Genomic DNA, 13,627 nt, shown 5'->3' with positions numbered 1-13,627 from the left:
CCTTGCATTCCTATTGGCTGAAAATTTCAAATCAGCCAATAGGATGAGAGCTGATTAAATCCTATAAACTGTTCAAATCAGTCTATAGGATTTAAGCAGCTCACATCTTATTGTCTCTGTGACCCCTGGATGAAAATTGAAGATGGCGCAGCCTCCGCAACACCGGGATGAAGATTGAAGATGGAGCCGCTTGGAAGAAAACCTTCACCGCCAGACTTCAGGGATGGTGAGTACCTATTTTCGGGGTCAGTGTCTTTTTTTGTTTTTTTGGGGTGTTTTTTTTTTTTAGATTAGGGGTTTTTATTTTTTTTAATAGGCACTAAAAGAGCTGATTGCCCATACAAATGCCCCTTTATCAAGCTATCAACTTACTGGCACCAATACGCTCGCCTGACATCGCCTAACATCGTGACCGCGGACCTGAATACGCTCTCCATATTTATATAAAAAGCTGTCAAAAAGCCGCACACCAAGTACGGGACGATGAGCAGCGGACTGTTGTTAAAGGGACATGAAACCCAAAACTTTTCTTTCATGATTCAGATAGAGAATACAATTTCAAACAACTTTCCAGCTTACTTCTATTATTTAATTTCCTTCTTTCTCTTGTTATCCTTTGCTGAAATGTTTATCTAGGCAAGTTCATGTGCAGCAAAGAACCTAGGTTCTAGCTGTTGATTGGTGACTGCATATATAAACTGATTGTCATTGGCTCACCCATGTGTTCAGTTAGAAACCAGTAGTGCATTGCTGCTCCTTCAACAAATGATACCAAGAGAATAAAACAGATTAGATAATAGAAGTAAATTAGAAAGTTGTTTAAAATTGTATTCTCTATCTGAATCATGAAAGAAAATTTTTGGGTTTCATGTCCCTTTAACTGACAGTCATCGATCTCGCTGCTCTTCGGCTTTTTCACAGCTTTATTTGTATACTGTCACTTAACACCGCCACTATACTAAACTGTTTAAACCCTATCCCGACGCTCCGGACCCCGCCGCAACTAAATAAAGTTATTAACCCCTATCCTGCCACTCCCCGACACCGCCGCAACTCTAATAAACTTATTAACCCCTATCCCGCCGCTCCCAGACCCCGCCACCACCTACATTATGTTATTAACCCCTAATCTGCCACTCCCTACACCACCCCCACCTACATTATGTTATTAACCCCTATTTTGCCGTCCACTACACCTCCGCCACCTACATTATGTTATTAACCCCTAATCTGCCGCCCCCTACACCGCCGCCACCTACATTATGTTATTAACCCCTATCCTGCCGCTCCCGGAGCCCACCGCAACTAAATAAAGTTATTAACCCCTAAACCTCTGGCCTCCTACATCACTACCACTTACTAAACCTATTAACCCCTAAACCGCCAGCCCCCCACATTGCCATAAATAAATTAAACTATTTACCCTAAACAACCTAAACCTAACAACCCGCTAACTTTATATTAAATATTAACTCAGCCCTATCTTATAATAAATGTAAACTTACCTTTAAATTTAAATTAAACTATATTAAACCTACACTAACTATTATACTAAAATGACATTAAACTATATTAAACTATTCATTAATCTACCCTATTATAATAAAATTACATTAAACTATATTAAACTATTAATTAACCGACCCTAACTATTATACTAAAATTACATTAAACTACACTAAACAATTAATTAACCTACCCTATTATAATAAAACTACATTAAACTATATTAAACTATTAATTAACCTATCCTATTATACTAAAATTACATTAAACTATATTAAACTATTCATTAATCTACCCTAACTATTATACTAAAATTACATTAAACTACCAATTAAATTAACTATATTATATATTTAAACACCTAACCCTACTCAAATAATTAAATTCTACAATAAAAACTTACAAAGTTACAAAAAACTAATAGCTAAGTTACAAAAAATAACAAACACTAAGTTACAACCCCCCCCCACTAAGTTACACAAAATAAAAAATAAATGATCAAATATTTAAACTAATTACACCTAATCTAAGAGCCCTATGAAAATAAAAAAGCCCCCCCCAAAATAAAGAAAAACCCCTAACCTACAATAAACTACTAATGGCCCTTAAAAGGGCCTTTTGCGGGGCATTGCCCTGAAGAAATCAGCTCTTTTACCTGTAAATAAAAAATACAAATACCCCCCCCAACAGTAAAACCCACCACCCACACAACCAACCCCCCAAATAAAAACCTAACTAAAAAAACCTAAGCTCCCCATTGCCCTGAAAAGGGCATTTGGATGGGCATTGCCCTTAAAAGGGCATTTAGTTCTATTGCTGCCCAAAGCCTAATCTAAAACTAAAACCCACCCAATAAACCCTTAAAAAAACCTAACATTAACCCCTGAAGATCCACTTACAGTTTTGAAGAGCCGACATCCATCCTCAACGAAGCCGGGAGAAGTCCCCATCGAAGCCGACAGAAGTCTTTATCCAAGCGGCCGAAGTCTTCATCCAAGCCCGCAGAAGTCTTCACCCAGACGGCATCTTCTATCTTTATCCATCCGGCGCGGAGTGGCTCCATCTTCAAGACATCTGACACGGAGCATCCTCTTCTTACAACGTCTTCTTCGGAATGAAGGTTCCTTTAAATGACGTCATCCAAGATGGCGTCCCTTAGATTCCAATTGGCTGATAGAATGCTATCAGCCAATCGGAATTAAGGTTGAAAAAATCCTATTGGCTGTTGCAATCAGCCAATAGGATTGAGCTTGCATTCTATTGGCTATTCCAATCAGCCAATAGAATGCAATTTCAATCCTTTTGGCTGATTGGATCAGCCAATAGGATGAAAGCTCAATCCTATTGGCTGATTGCAACAGCCAATAGGATTTTTTCAACCTTAATTCTGATTGGCTGATAGAATTCTATCAACCAATCGGGTAGGTTTTTTTTAAGGGTTTATTGGGTGGGTTTTAGTTTTAGATTAGGCTTTGGGCAGCAATAGAGCTAAATGCCCTTTTAAGGGTAATGCCCATCCAAATGCCCTTTTCAGGGCAATGGAGAGCTTAGTTTTTTTTAGTTAGGTTATTATTTGGGGGGGGGTTGGTTCTGTGGGTGGTGGGTTTTACTATTGGGGGGTATTTGTAATTTTTTTTAAAGGTAAAAGAGCTGATTTCTTTGGGGCAATGCCCCGCAAAAGGCCCTTTTCAGGGCCATTGGTAGTTTATTGTAGGTTAGGGTTATTTTTTATTTTGGGGGGGGCTTTTTTATTTTCATAGGGCTCTTAGATTAGGTGTAATTAGTTTAAATATTTGATCTTTTTTTTTTTTGTGTAACTTGCGCTTAGATTTAGAGTTCTGCGTTAGCCGTCAAAACCAGCGTTAGAGGCTCCTAACGCTGGTTTTGGGTTACCGCTGGTATTTAGAGTCGTGTAGGTAAGGGTCTAACGCTCACTTTCCAGCCGCGACTTTTCCATACCACAGATCCCCTTACGTCAATTGCGTATCCTATCTTTTCAATGGGATATTTCTAACACTGGTATTTGGAGTCTTGGCTGAAGTGAGCATTAGAAATCTAATGACAAAACTCCAGCCGCAGAGAAAAGCCAGGAGTTAAGAGCTTTCTGGGCTAACGCCGGTTCATAAAGCTCTTAACTACTGTGCTCTACAGTACACTAACACCCATAAACTACCTATGTACCCCTAAACCAAGGTCCCCCCACATCGCCGCCACTCTATTAAATTTTTTTAACCCCTAATCTGCTGACCGCACTGGGCCGCCACCTACGTTATCTTTATGTACCCCTAATCTGCTTCCCCTAACACCGCCGACCCCTATATTATATTTATTAACCCCTAATCTGCCCCCCAAAACGTCGCCGCCACCTACCTACAATTATTAACCCCTAATCTGCCGACCGGACCTCACCGCTACTCTAATAAAGTTATTAACCCCTAATCCGCCTCAATAACCCTATAATAAATAGTATTAACCCCTAATCTGCCCTCCCTAACATCACCGACACCTAACTTCAAGTATTAACCCCTAATCTGCCGATCGGACCTCGCCGCTACTCTATTAAATGTATTAACCCCTAAAGCTAAGTCTAACCCTAACACTAACACCCCCCTAAGTTAAATATAATTTTTATCTAGCAAAATAAATTAACTCTTATTAAACACTACACTATCAATAAATTAATTAAATACAATACCTACAAATAAATACAATTAAATAAACTAACTAAAGTACAAAAAATAAAAAAGAACTAAGTTACAAAAAATAAAAAAATATTTACAAACATTAGAAAAATATTACAACAATTTTAAGCTAATTACACCTACTCTAAGCCCCCTAATAAAATAACAAAGCCCCCCAAAATAAAAAAATGCCCTACCCTATTCTAACATAAAATTAGAAAAGCTCTTTTACCTTACCAGCCCTTAAAAGGGCCTTTTACGGGGCATGCCCCAAAGAAAACAGCTCTTTTGCCTGGAAAAAAAAACATACAATACCCCCCCACCCAACATTACAACCCACCACCCACATACCCCTAATCTAACCCAAACCCCCCTTAAATAAACCTAACACTAAGCCCCTGAAGATCTTCCTACCTTATCTTCACCACGCCGGGTATCACCGATCCGTCCAGGCTCCGATGTCTTGATCCAAGCCCAAGCGGGGGCTGAAGACGTCCATCCTCCGGCTGAAGTCTTGATCCAAGCGCCGGCTGAAGAAGTCCATCATTGGGCAGAAGTCTTCATCCTATGCGGGCAGAAGAGGAGATCCGGACCGGTAGACATCATCATCCAAGTGGCATCTTCTATGTTCTTCCATCCGACGACGAGCGGCTCCATCTTCAAGACCTCCGGCACGGATCCATCCTCTTCTTCCGACAACTAGACGACGAATGAAGGTTCCTTTAAGGGACGTCATCCAAGATGGCGTCCCTCGAATTCCGATTGGCTGATAGGATTCTATCAGCCAATCGGAATTAAGGTAGGAAAATTCTGATTGGCTGATGGAATCAGCCAATCAGATTCAAGTTCAATCCGATTGGCTCATCCAGATTAGGGGTTAATAAATTTAATATAGGGGTCGGCGGTGTTAGGGGCAGCAGATTAGGGGTACATAGCTATAATGTAGGTTGCGGCGGTGTACGGAGCGGCAGGTTAGGAGTTAATAATATACAGCAGGTGTCAGCGATAGCGGGGGCGGCAGATTAGGGGTTAATAAGTGTAAGGTTAGGGGTGTTTAGACTCGGGGTACATGTTAGGGTGTTAGGTGCAGACTTAGGAAGTGTTTCCCCATAGGAAACAATGGGGCCGCGTTAGGAGCTGAACGCTGCTTTTTTGCAGGTGTTAGGTTTTTTTTCAGCTCAAACTGCCCCATTGTTTCCTATGGGGGAATCGTGCACGAGCACGTTTTTGAAGCTGGCCGCATCCGTAAGCACCGCTGGTATTTAGAGTTGCAGTGTCGGTAAATTATGCTCTACGCTCCCTTTTTGGAGCCTAACGCAGCCATTCTGTGAACTCTAAATACCAGCGGTATTTAAAAGGTGCGGGGGGAAAAAAGCACGCGTAGCTAACGCACCCCTTTGGCCGCAGAACTCCAAATCTAGCCGTAGGTGTTTATTTGTTTTTGTAACTTAGTGTTTGTTATTTTTTGTAACTTAGTTGTTAGTTTTTTGTAACTTTGTAAGTTTTTATAGTAGATTTAAATTATTTGAGTAGGGTTAGGTGTTTAAATATATAATATAGTTAATTTAATTTGTAGTTTAATGTAATTTTAGTATAATAGTTAGGGTAGATTAATGAATAGTTTAATATAGTTTAATGTAATTTTAGTATAATAGTTAGGGTAGGTTAAGTAATAGTTTAATATAGTTTAATGTAATTTTATTATAATAGTTAGGGTAGGTTAATTAATAGTTTAATATAGTTTAATGTAATTGTATTATAATAGTTAAGGTAGGTTAATTAATAGTTTAATATAGTTTAATTTAAATCTAAAGGTAAGTTTAAATTTATTATAAGATAGGGATGAGTTAATATTTAATATAAAGTTAGCAGGTTGTTAGGTTTAGGGGTTAATAGTTTAATTTAGTTTATGATGATGTGGTGGGCTGGCAGTTTAGGGGTTAATAGGTTTAGTAAGTGCTAGTGATGTGGGAGGCCAGGGGTTTAGGGGTTAATACATTTATTTAGTTGCGGTGGGCTCCGGGAGCGGCAGGATAGGGGTTAATAATTTTATGTTGGTGGTGGCGGTGTTGGGGCGGTAGATTAGGGGTTAATAAGTATAATGTAGGTGGCGGATATGTAGGGGGCGTCAGATTAGAGGTGTTTAGACTCGGGGTATATGTTAGGGTGTTAGGTGTAAACGTAACTATTATTCTCCCATAGGAATCAATGGGATATCGGGCAGCAGCGAACATGAGCTTTAGCTGCTTTCAGACTCCCATTGATTCCTATGGCATCCGCCGCCTCCAGGGCGGTGGATTGAAAAGCAGGTATGCTGTGCCAGAACAGTGTTAACTAGCAAAAGTAGTCAGATAGTGCCAAATTTGCATTCGGAACATCTGTAGTGACGTAAGCATCGATCTGTGTCAGACTGAGACCGGCGGATCGTATGTTACGTCATAGACTTTAGAACTTTAGAACTTTTACCGGTCTGTAGGCTTTGATAACTAAGGGGAATCAAGCTCCCCACAATTACGCTGCAGAATTCCAGCGTATTTGCGGTTGACGGCTTGATAAATAGGCCTCTTAGGGCCAATGGGTAGGTTAGTTTTTTTTTATAGTAAGGTCTTTTTTTATTTTCGGGGGCTGGGTGGTGGGTTATACTGTTAGCGGGACTTAGGGTAATAAACTTAGGGTTAAATTTAGGGTAATACCCTACAAAAGGCTGAGTGTTAGATTAGGGGTGTTTTTATTTTGAGATGGCTTTTTTTGTTTTATAGGGGTATTATTTTAGGTTTAATTTTTTTATTTTGGATAATTTCGTTTATTTTTTTCTGTAATCTTAGCTTTTGCTATTTTTCATAATTTTTGAGTTTGTAATTTTGTGTTGTTAGGTTTTGCTATTTTGTTTAATTTTAGATTTTGCTTTTTTTAGTAGTGTTAGGATTTTTTAATTTTGGAATTTAGGTTTTTTATTTTTGGTATCTTTTATTGTTTTAAAATAGTAATGTTAAGTTCATTTATAGTTTAAGCTTAAGTTTTTTTATTTCAAAGGTAAGTTGGGGTGTTAGGTTTAGGGGTTAACAGTTTAATTTAGTTTGTCGTAACATGGGGGGTCGGCAGTTTAGGGGTTAATAGGTTTATTAAAGGGAGTTGCAATGTGGGGGGGGGGCGGTTTAGAAGTTAATTGCTTTATTTAGTGTTGGCGATGCCAGGGGACAGTGGATTAGGGGTTAATACTTTAAATTAGGTAGTCGAGATGTGGGTGAGCGGGTTAATAGGTTTATTATAGTATTTGCGATGCTGGGGGTGGTGGTTTAGGGGTTAATAGGTAGTCCATGGTTGTTAGTTTACTTTGTAACATATTTTTTATGAGTTTTGTGAAACATTTGTGTTTCGCAAAATCCATAACTACTGGTCTTTGATTGCGGTATGGATCGCTGCGGTATAGGCCATAACGATCATGGTAGAGCCGTAACGCGTGACTTGTAATACCAGTGAGCCATTTTTTAAGCGGTTAAGCCATACCGCAAAACTTGTAATCTGGCCCTTAGATTGTTTGTTTTTTTTCGTTTTTTTTTTTGCAATTGCTTATTATTTTTTAATATAGTTAGTATTTATTTTATTTTATGTAAGTGTAGTTTAATTGGGGTTAAGTTAGGGGGTGTTAGGTTAGGGGGCTTAGTTTTTAGTTAAATACTTTGCCTTGTGGGGGGTGGGCGGTTTAGGGGCTAATAGTTTTATTAGGTATTTTGCGTTGTGTTGGGTGTTGTGTTTAGGTGTTAATAGGTTTATTAGATACTTAGCGATGTGGGGGGTTGGTGGTTTAGGTGTTAATAGGTTAATTAGATACTTTGCAATGTGGTGGGTTGGCGGTTTTGGGTTAATAAGTTAATTAGATACTTTGCGATGTGGGGGTTGGCGGTTTAGGTGTTAATAGATTAATTAGATACTTTTCGATGTGGGGGGTTGGGGGTTTAGGTGTTAATAGGTTAATTAGATACTTTTCGATATGGGGGGATGGCGGTTTAGGGGTTAATATGTTTATTAGGTATTTTGGGATCTTGGGTGGCAGTTTAGGGGTTAATACGTTTATTAGACATTGCAATGTGGGGGAATGGCAGTTTAAGGGTAGATATTGCACATGCCTTAGGTGTTTGTTAAGGTTACGGTACTTTTATACTCAGCGCAAGGCTTGCTGCACCTGCCTATGTGTGGTGAGGTGAAAATGGAGTAAAATTTCTTCATTCTGCATGCGTAAGTCCTTGCGGTAAATATACGATATTGACTCGCGACGCTGGTTCTATGTTAGTTTAGGGGAGAAAAAACTGCGGGCGATAGGTAAAATATACTCTGGTAACTTGTATGCTGTACCGTATATGTGATCGCTCCATAGGCTTTTACGGCCTTCGCTTAATATGTGATCAGGGCCCTAAAATTCTGGAGTAGACAGTGTACTTAAGTTACAATTTACGCTGGGCAATTTACATACAAGTTTTATTTTTTTGATAAAATTTGATTTTTGGTGAACAATCTTATTACGGTTTTTGATGCACCATAACAAATGCAATTTTTTTCCCGAGTATTTTTTGTGAATGGTTCAATAATTAATTTTGACTGATTTTGAAATAATGATTTTCATTTAGCATAGTAATGTATGTATATCCTTGCCATACGAAAATGCAGTATACGCCTCTAGCGACTCACCCGTTTTCAGGGTAAAAAGTGGCTTTTGGATAATTCCACCAAGGAAATAGAAGGACTGGCGAGAAGAATCTCATCAGCCCAGAGAGTTGCTTAGAATTGGGCCCTTAGAATAAACAATTGGAAAATAAGATTTTAGCACTCTTTTCTCCTACCTACAGCAGACAGAGCTTCAGAAACCAGGTGAGCATACAAAGGTATCAGGCAAGTATGCTTGGCTATCTGGAACCAGGAGAGCATACACAGGTACACAGTAAATATGTTTAGTCTCTGAAACAAGGTTGCTTTCACAATAACTCAGCCCAGAGTGATGGGCTGAGTGACTTTTTATATGAACTCTCACTCCTATTGACTCCTTCTGGCAATTTCCAGTAATTAGGACATGGCCTCTTTAAATCCAGGCAGCGTGCACATGCGCGCACCTAAAGAGCTGCAGCAGGAGCTGCTGGAATCGAGTAGATGGGTAGGAGAATGGGAAACAGAGGGTGGGGACTACAAAGGTGAGAATGATATTAGTGAGGAGATAGATGAGGGCAACTGTTAGGTAAGTGAAGTTCATTTGTTAATGAGTTGGGTGATAAGCTTCGCTGAAATAAAAAAGCCTTTAGGGAACGTTTAAAGGAGGAGAGGTTGGGGGAAAGTCTGAAAGCTCAAGGAAGTGTGTTCCAGAGGGTTGGTGCCACACGAGAGAAGTCCTGTAGTCTAGCATGAGAGGAGGTGATGGTAGAGGACCCAAGGAGCAGGTCATTGTTGGATCTTAGGGGGCAGACTGGAGTATATTTGTTGATGAGTGAGGACAGGTAGGGTGAGGGCTTTGTAGGCCAGGGTGAGAATTTTGAATTTAATTCTGCTGTGAATGGGGAGCCAGTGAAGGGAGTCACAGAGAGGTGCAGCAGAAACGGAGCGTCGAGACGGGTTTCTTAGCCTGGCATATAAACCTATTTCTCAATTTTGCATAACCTGGGTTTAGCTTTCAACTAAGAATACCAAGAGAACAAAGCAAATTTGATGATAAAAGTAAAATGGAAAGTTGTTTAAAATTACATTACCTATTTGAATCATGAAAATGTATTTTGGACTTAACTGTCCCTTTAAGTTTTTGTACATTTATAGAATATTGATTAAAAAAATAAGTAATATATGATTTTTAATTACACAAAGGGCTGGAGAATATGTCAACAATATGCCAGTGAAGAGTTCTTTGGAGGGCACCCCTCACCAGGAGATAAGGAAGAGCTGTTGAGGTCCTACGTCTGCTAAATACATGATTTTGAATTTTAGGTGGCCTTATTTCATATGGATTTCACATGTTTGGCCACTGTAGGTTAACATGAAATTTTCTGTCATCAATAACAAACCCGTACTCATACTGTCACTATATATTTTGTTTGTCCAACATTTCAAATGAACTGCAATATAGCCAGATGTTTGGTTTGCTTTGAAATTAACTTTGTTTTTGTTTTTTACATTTTCCACTTTGAAACCTCACAAAACAAACACAGGGATTGTTTTGTAGCTTTGGGAAATGCTCAAATTTTAAAAATCCAAGGAAAACATTTGTTGCTTACTCAGAATTAAGTTGAATAATTTGCAATATTGTATATATTATTATTTACTAAGGAACATAATTATGATATTACGAGTTAGATTACGAGTGGAGCGCTACTTATCACTCCCGCTTGTGTGCTTGCAAGCTAACTTCGAAAGTAAAAAGTTTTTTCTCGTGCATTAACTCAATGCGCACAAAAGGCTGAAGTTAAAATATTGTAACCTCATTAACGTATTTCCCCATAGTAAAGTGGAAAAAAAAACTACCACCAAACAAGTCTTGCAAACCTGATCACGTTTTCTCAAGTGTGGTAAGCCGACATGAAATATGAATATTTCACATTCCAATGTTTTTAACGTATCAGAATATTTTCTATTTATACTTAAATACATATTTATTCTTAAATACATATTAATATATATACAATCACCAGCCACTTTATTGGGTACACCTTGCTAGTACCGGGTTGGACCCCTTTTGCCTTCAGAACTGCCTTAATTCTTAGTGGCATGGATTCAACAAGGTGTTGGAAACATTCCTCAGAGATTTTGGTCCATATTGACATGATAACATCACTCACAGTTGCTGCAGATTTGTCGGCTGCACATCCATGATGTAAATCTCCCGTTCTACCACATCCCAAAGGTGCTCTATTGGATTGAGATCTGGTGACTGTGGAGGCCATTGGAGTACAGTGAACTAATTGTCATGTTCAAGAGACCAGTTTCAGATGATTTGAGCTTTGTGACATGGTGCATTATCTTGCTTGAAGTAGCCATCAGAAGATAGGTACATTGTAGTCATAAAGGGATGGACATGGTCAGCAACAATACTCAGGTAGGCAGTGGCATTTAAACGATGCTCAATTGGTACTAAAGGGCCCAAAGTGTGTCAAGAAAATATCTCCCACACCATTACACCACCACCAGCCTGAACCATTGATACAAGGCAGGATGGATTCATGCTTTCATGTTGTATATGCCAAATTCGGACCCTACTATCTGAATGTCACAGCTGAAAATGAGACTCATCAGACCAGGCAACATTTTTCCAATCTTCTATGGTCCAATTTTGGTGAGCCTGTGCAAATTGCAGCCTCCGTTTCCTGTTCTTAGCTGACAGGAGTGGCACCTGGTGTGGTCTTCTGCTGCTGTAGCCCATATGCTTCAAGGTTCGACGTGTTGTACATTCAGAGATGGTAATCTGCATACCTTGGTAATGAGTGGTTATTTGAGTTACTGTTGCCTTTCTATCATCGCAAACCAGTCTGCCCATGCTTCTCTGACCTCTGACATCAACAAGGCATTTTCGTCCACACAACTGCTGCTCACTGGATATTTTTTCTTTTTCGGACAATTCTCTGTAAACCCTAGAGATGGTTGTGCATGAAAATCCCAGTAGATCAGCAGTTTTTTAAATACTCAGACCAGCCCGTCTGGCACCAACAATCATGCCACGTTCAAAGTCACTTAAATCCCCATTTCTTCCCCATTCTGATGCTCGGTTGGAATTTCAGCAAGTCGTCTCCACCTTGTCTAGATGCCTAAATGCATTAAATTGCTGCCATGTGATTGGCTGATTAGCAATTTCTGTTACCAAGCAATTGAACATGTGTACCTAAAAAAGTGGCCGGTGAGTGTATATATATATATATATATATATATATATATATATATATACTGTATATAAATAAATATATATATTATATATATATATATATATATATATATATATACATACACACAGTATATCTATGTATATACTGTATATATATATATATATATATATATATATATATATACATATATATACAGTATATATATATATATATATATATATATATATATACAAATATATACCTACATATAAATGCAAAGTTTGGTTTAGCACACCTCAAAAACAGTTTATATACACATCTTTGAGAGTGCTGCCAATGTGACCAAGTAGTTACACAAAACAGGTGGTATTGGAGCACATCCATTTGCAAATAAACAGCACATTTTTAAATGCTGCAAAAATTGCCTTCAAAAACATCTATTCTTTTAAATAAAATTGTGATCTTAGTCACACAATATGACCATTTTCTGCTTAGCCAGTCACCAACTTACAAGGTGTCCCAATATAGACTGGTCATTCCTGCTTTTTCTCTTCATAATAGAATGAGACTCCCTGGCTTTAAATACACAACTCTATTACATTGTCATGAGTACTCCTGAGCTTGGGTGGGGTGCTTTAACCAATGGGAGATGGTCAGTCTCCCTTTAATTTTTAAATACAAATTCAAAGTTTGGTTTAGCACACCTTAGCCACACCTTAGCCAGTCACCAACTAACAAGGTGTCCCAATGCACTATATATATATATATATATATATACATTTGTATTTGTGTTTTTATGTGTATATATGTCTGTAAATACATATATACACATATAAATACATAAAAACATATGTACACACATATAGACAAATACATATCCAATTACATACATCATCGGACCCCAAAACACGATTCCACTGTGCTACTGTCCATCTCAGATGAGACCGAGCCCAGAGAAGTAGGCAGCGCTTCTGGACAGAGTTGATGTATGGCTTCTGCTTTGCATAGTAAAGCCTTAACTTGCATCTGTGGACGCAGCAGCGAATGGTGTTGACTGATAAAGTTTTACCAAAGTATTCCGAGCCCATGTCAGGATATCCATTACAGACTCATGACGGTTTTTGAGACATTAAAAAACCAAGAGGTAGTGGCAGCACAACTTCTTTATTGGAGTCACACCATAGCCAAAAGCATCAGCAACAGGTTTTTGAGACATTGACGTCTGAGGGATCGGAGACCACCTGGATTCAGAAGTAGTTTTCAGCCTTGCCCTTTATGCACAGAGATTTGACCGGATTCCTTGAATCTCTTAATTATATTGAGCACTGTAGAAGGTGAAATGCCCAAAATCCTACCGATTTGTTTTGGGAAATGTTGTTCTTAAAGTGTTGGATTATTCGCTGAAGCATCTGTTGGCAGATTGGCGAGCCTCTAAGGACTATGCCTTTTTTGGAGGTCCTTATATACTTTGATTACACGATTGCCTCACCTGTTTCACATCACCTTCTTATTTCAACTTGTCACATCGCTATTAGTCTGCCCCTGTCCCAACATTTTTTGGAACGTGTTGCAGTCATCGGGTTTGAAGTGAGTGTACATTTTTAAAAATAC

The sequence above is a fragment of the Bombina bombina genome, chromosome 3, assembly GCF_027579735.1.
Source record: "Bombina bombina isolate aBomBom1 chromosome 3, aBomBom1.pri, whole genome shotgun sequence".
NCBI lineage: Eukaryota > Metazoa > Chordata > Amphibia > Anura > Bombinatoridae > Bombina > Bombina bombina.
This window is presented reverse-complemented; position numbering follows the sequence as displayed.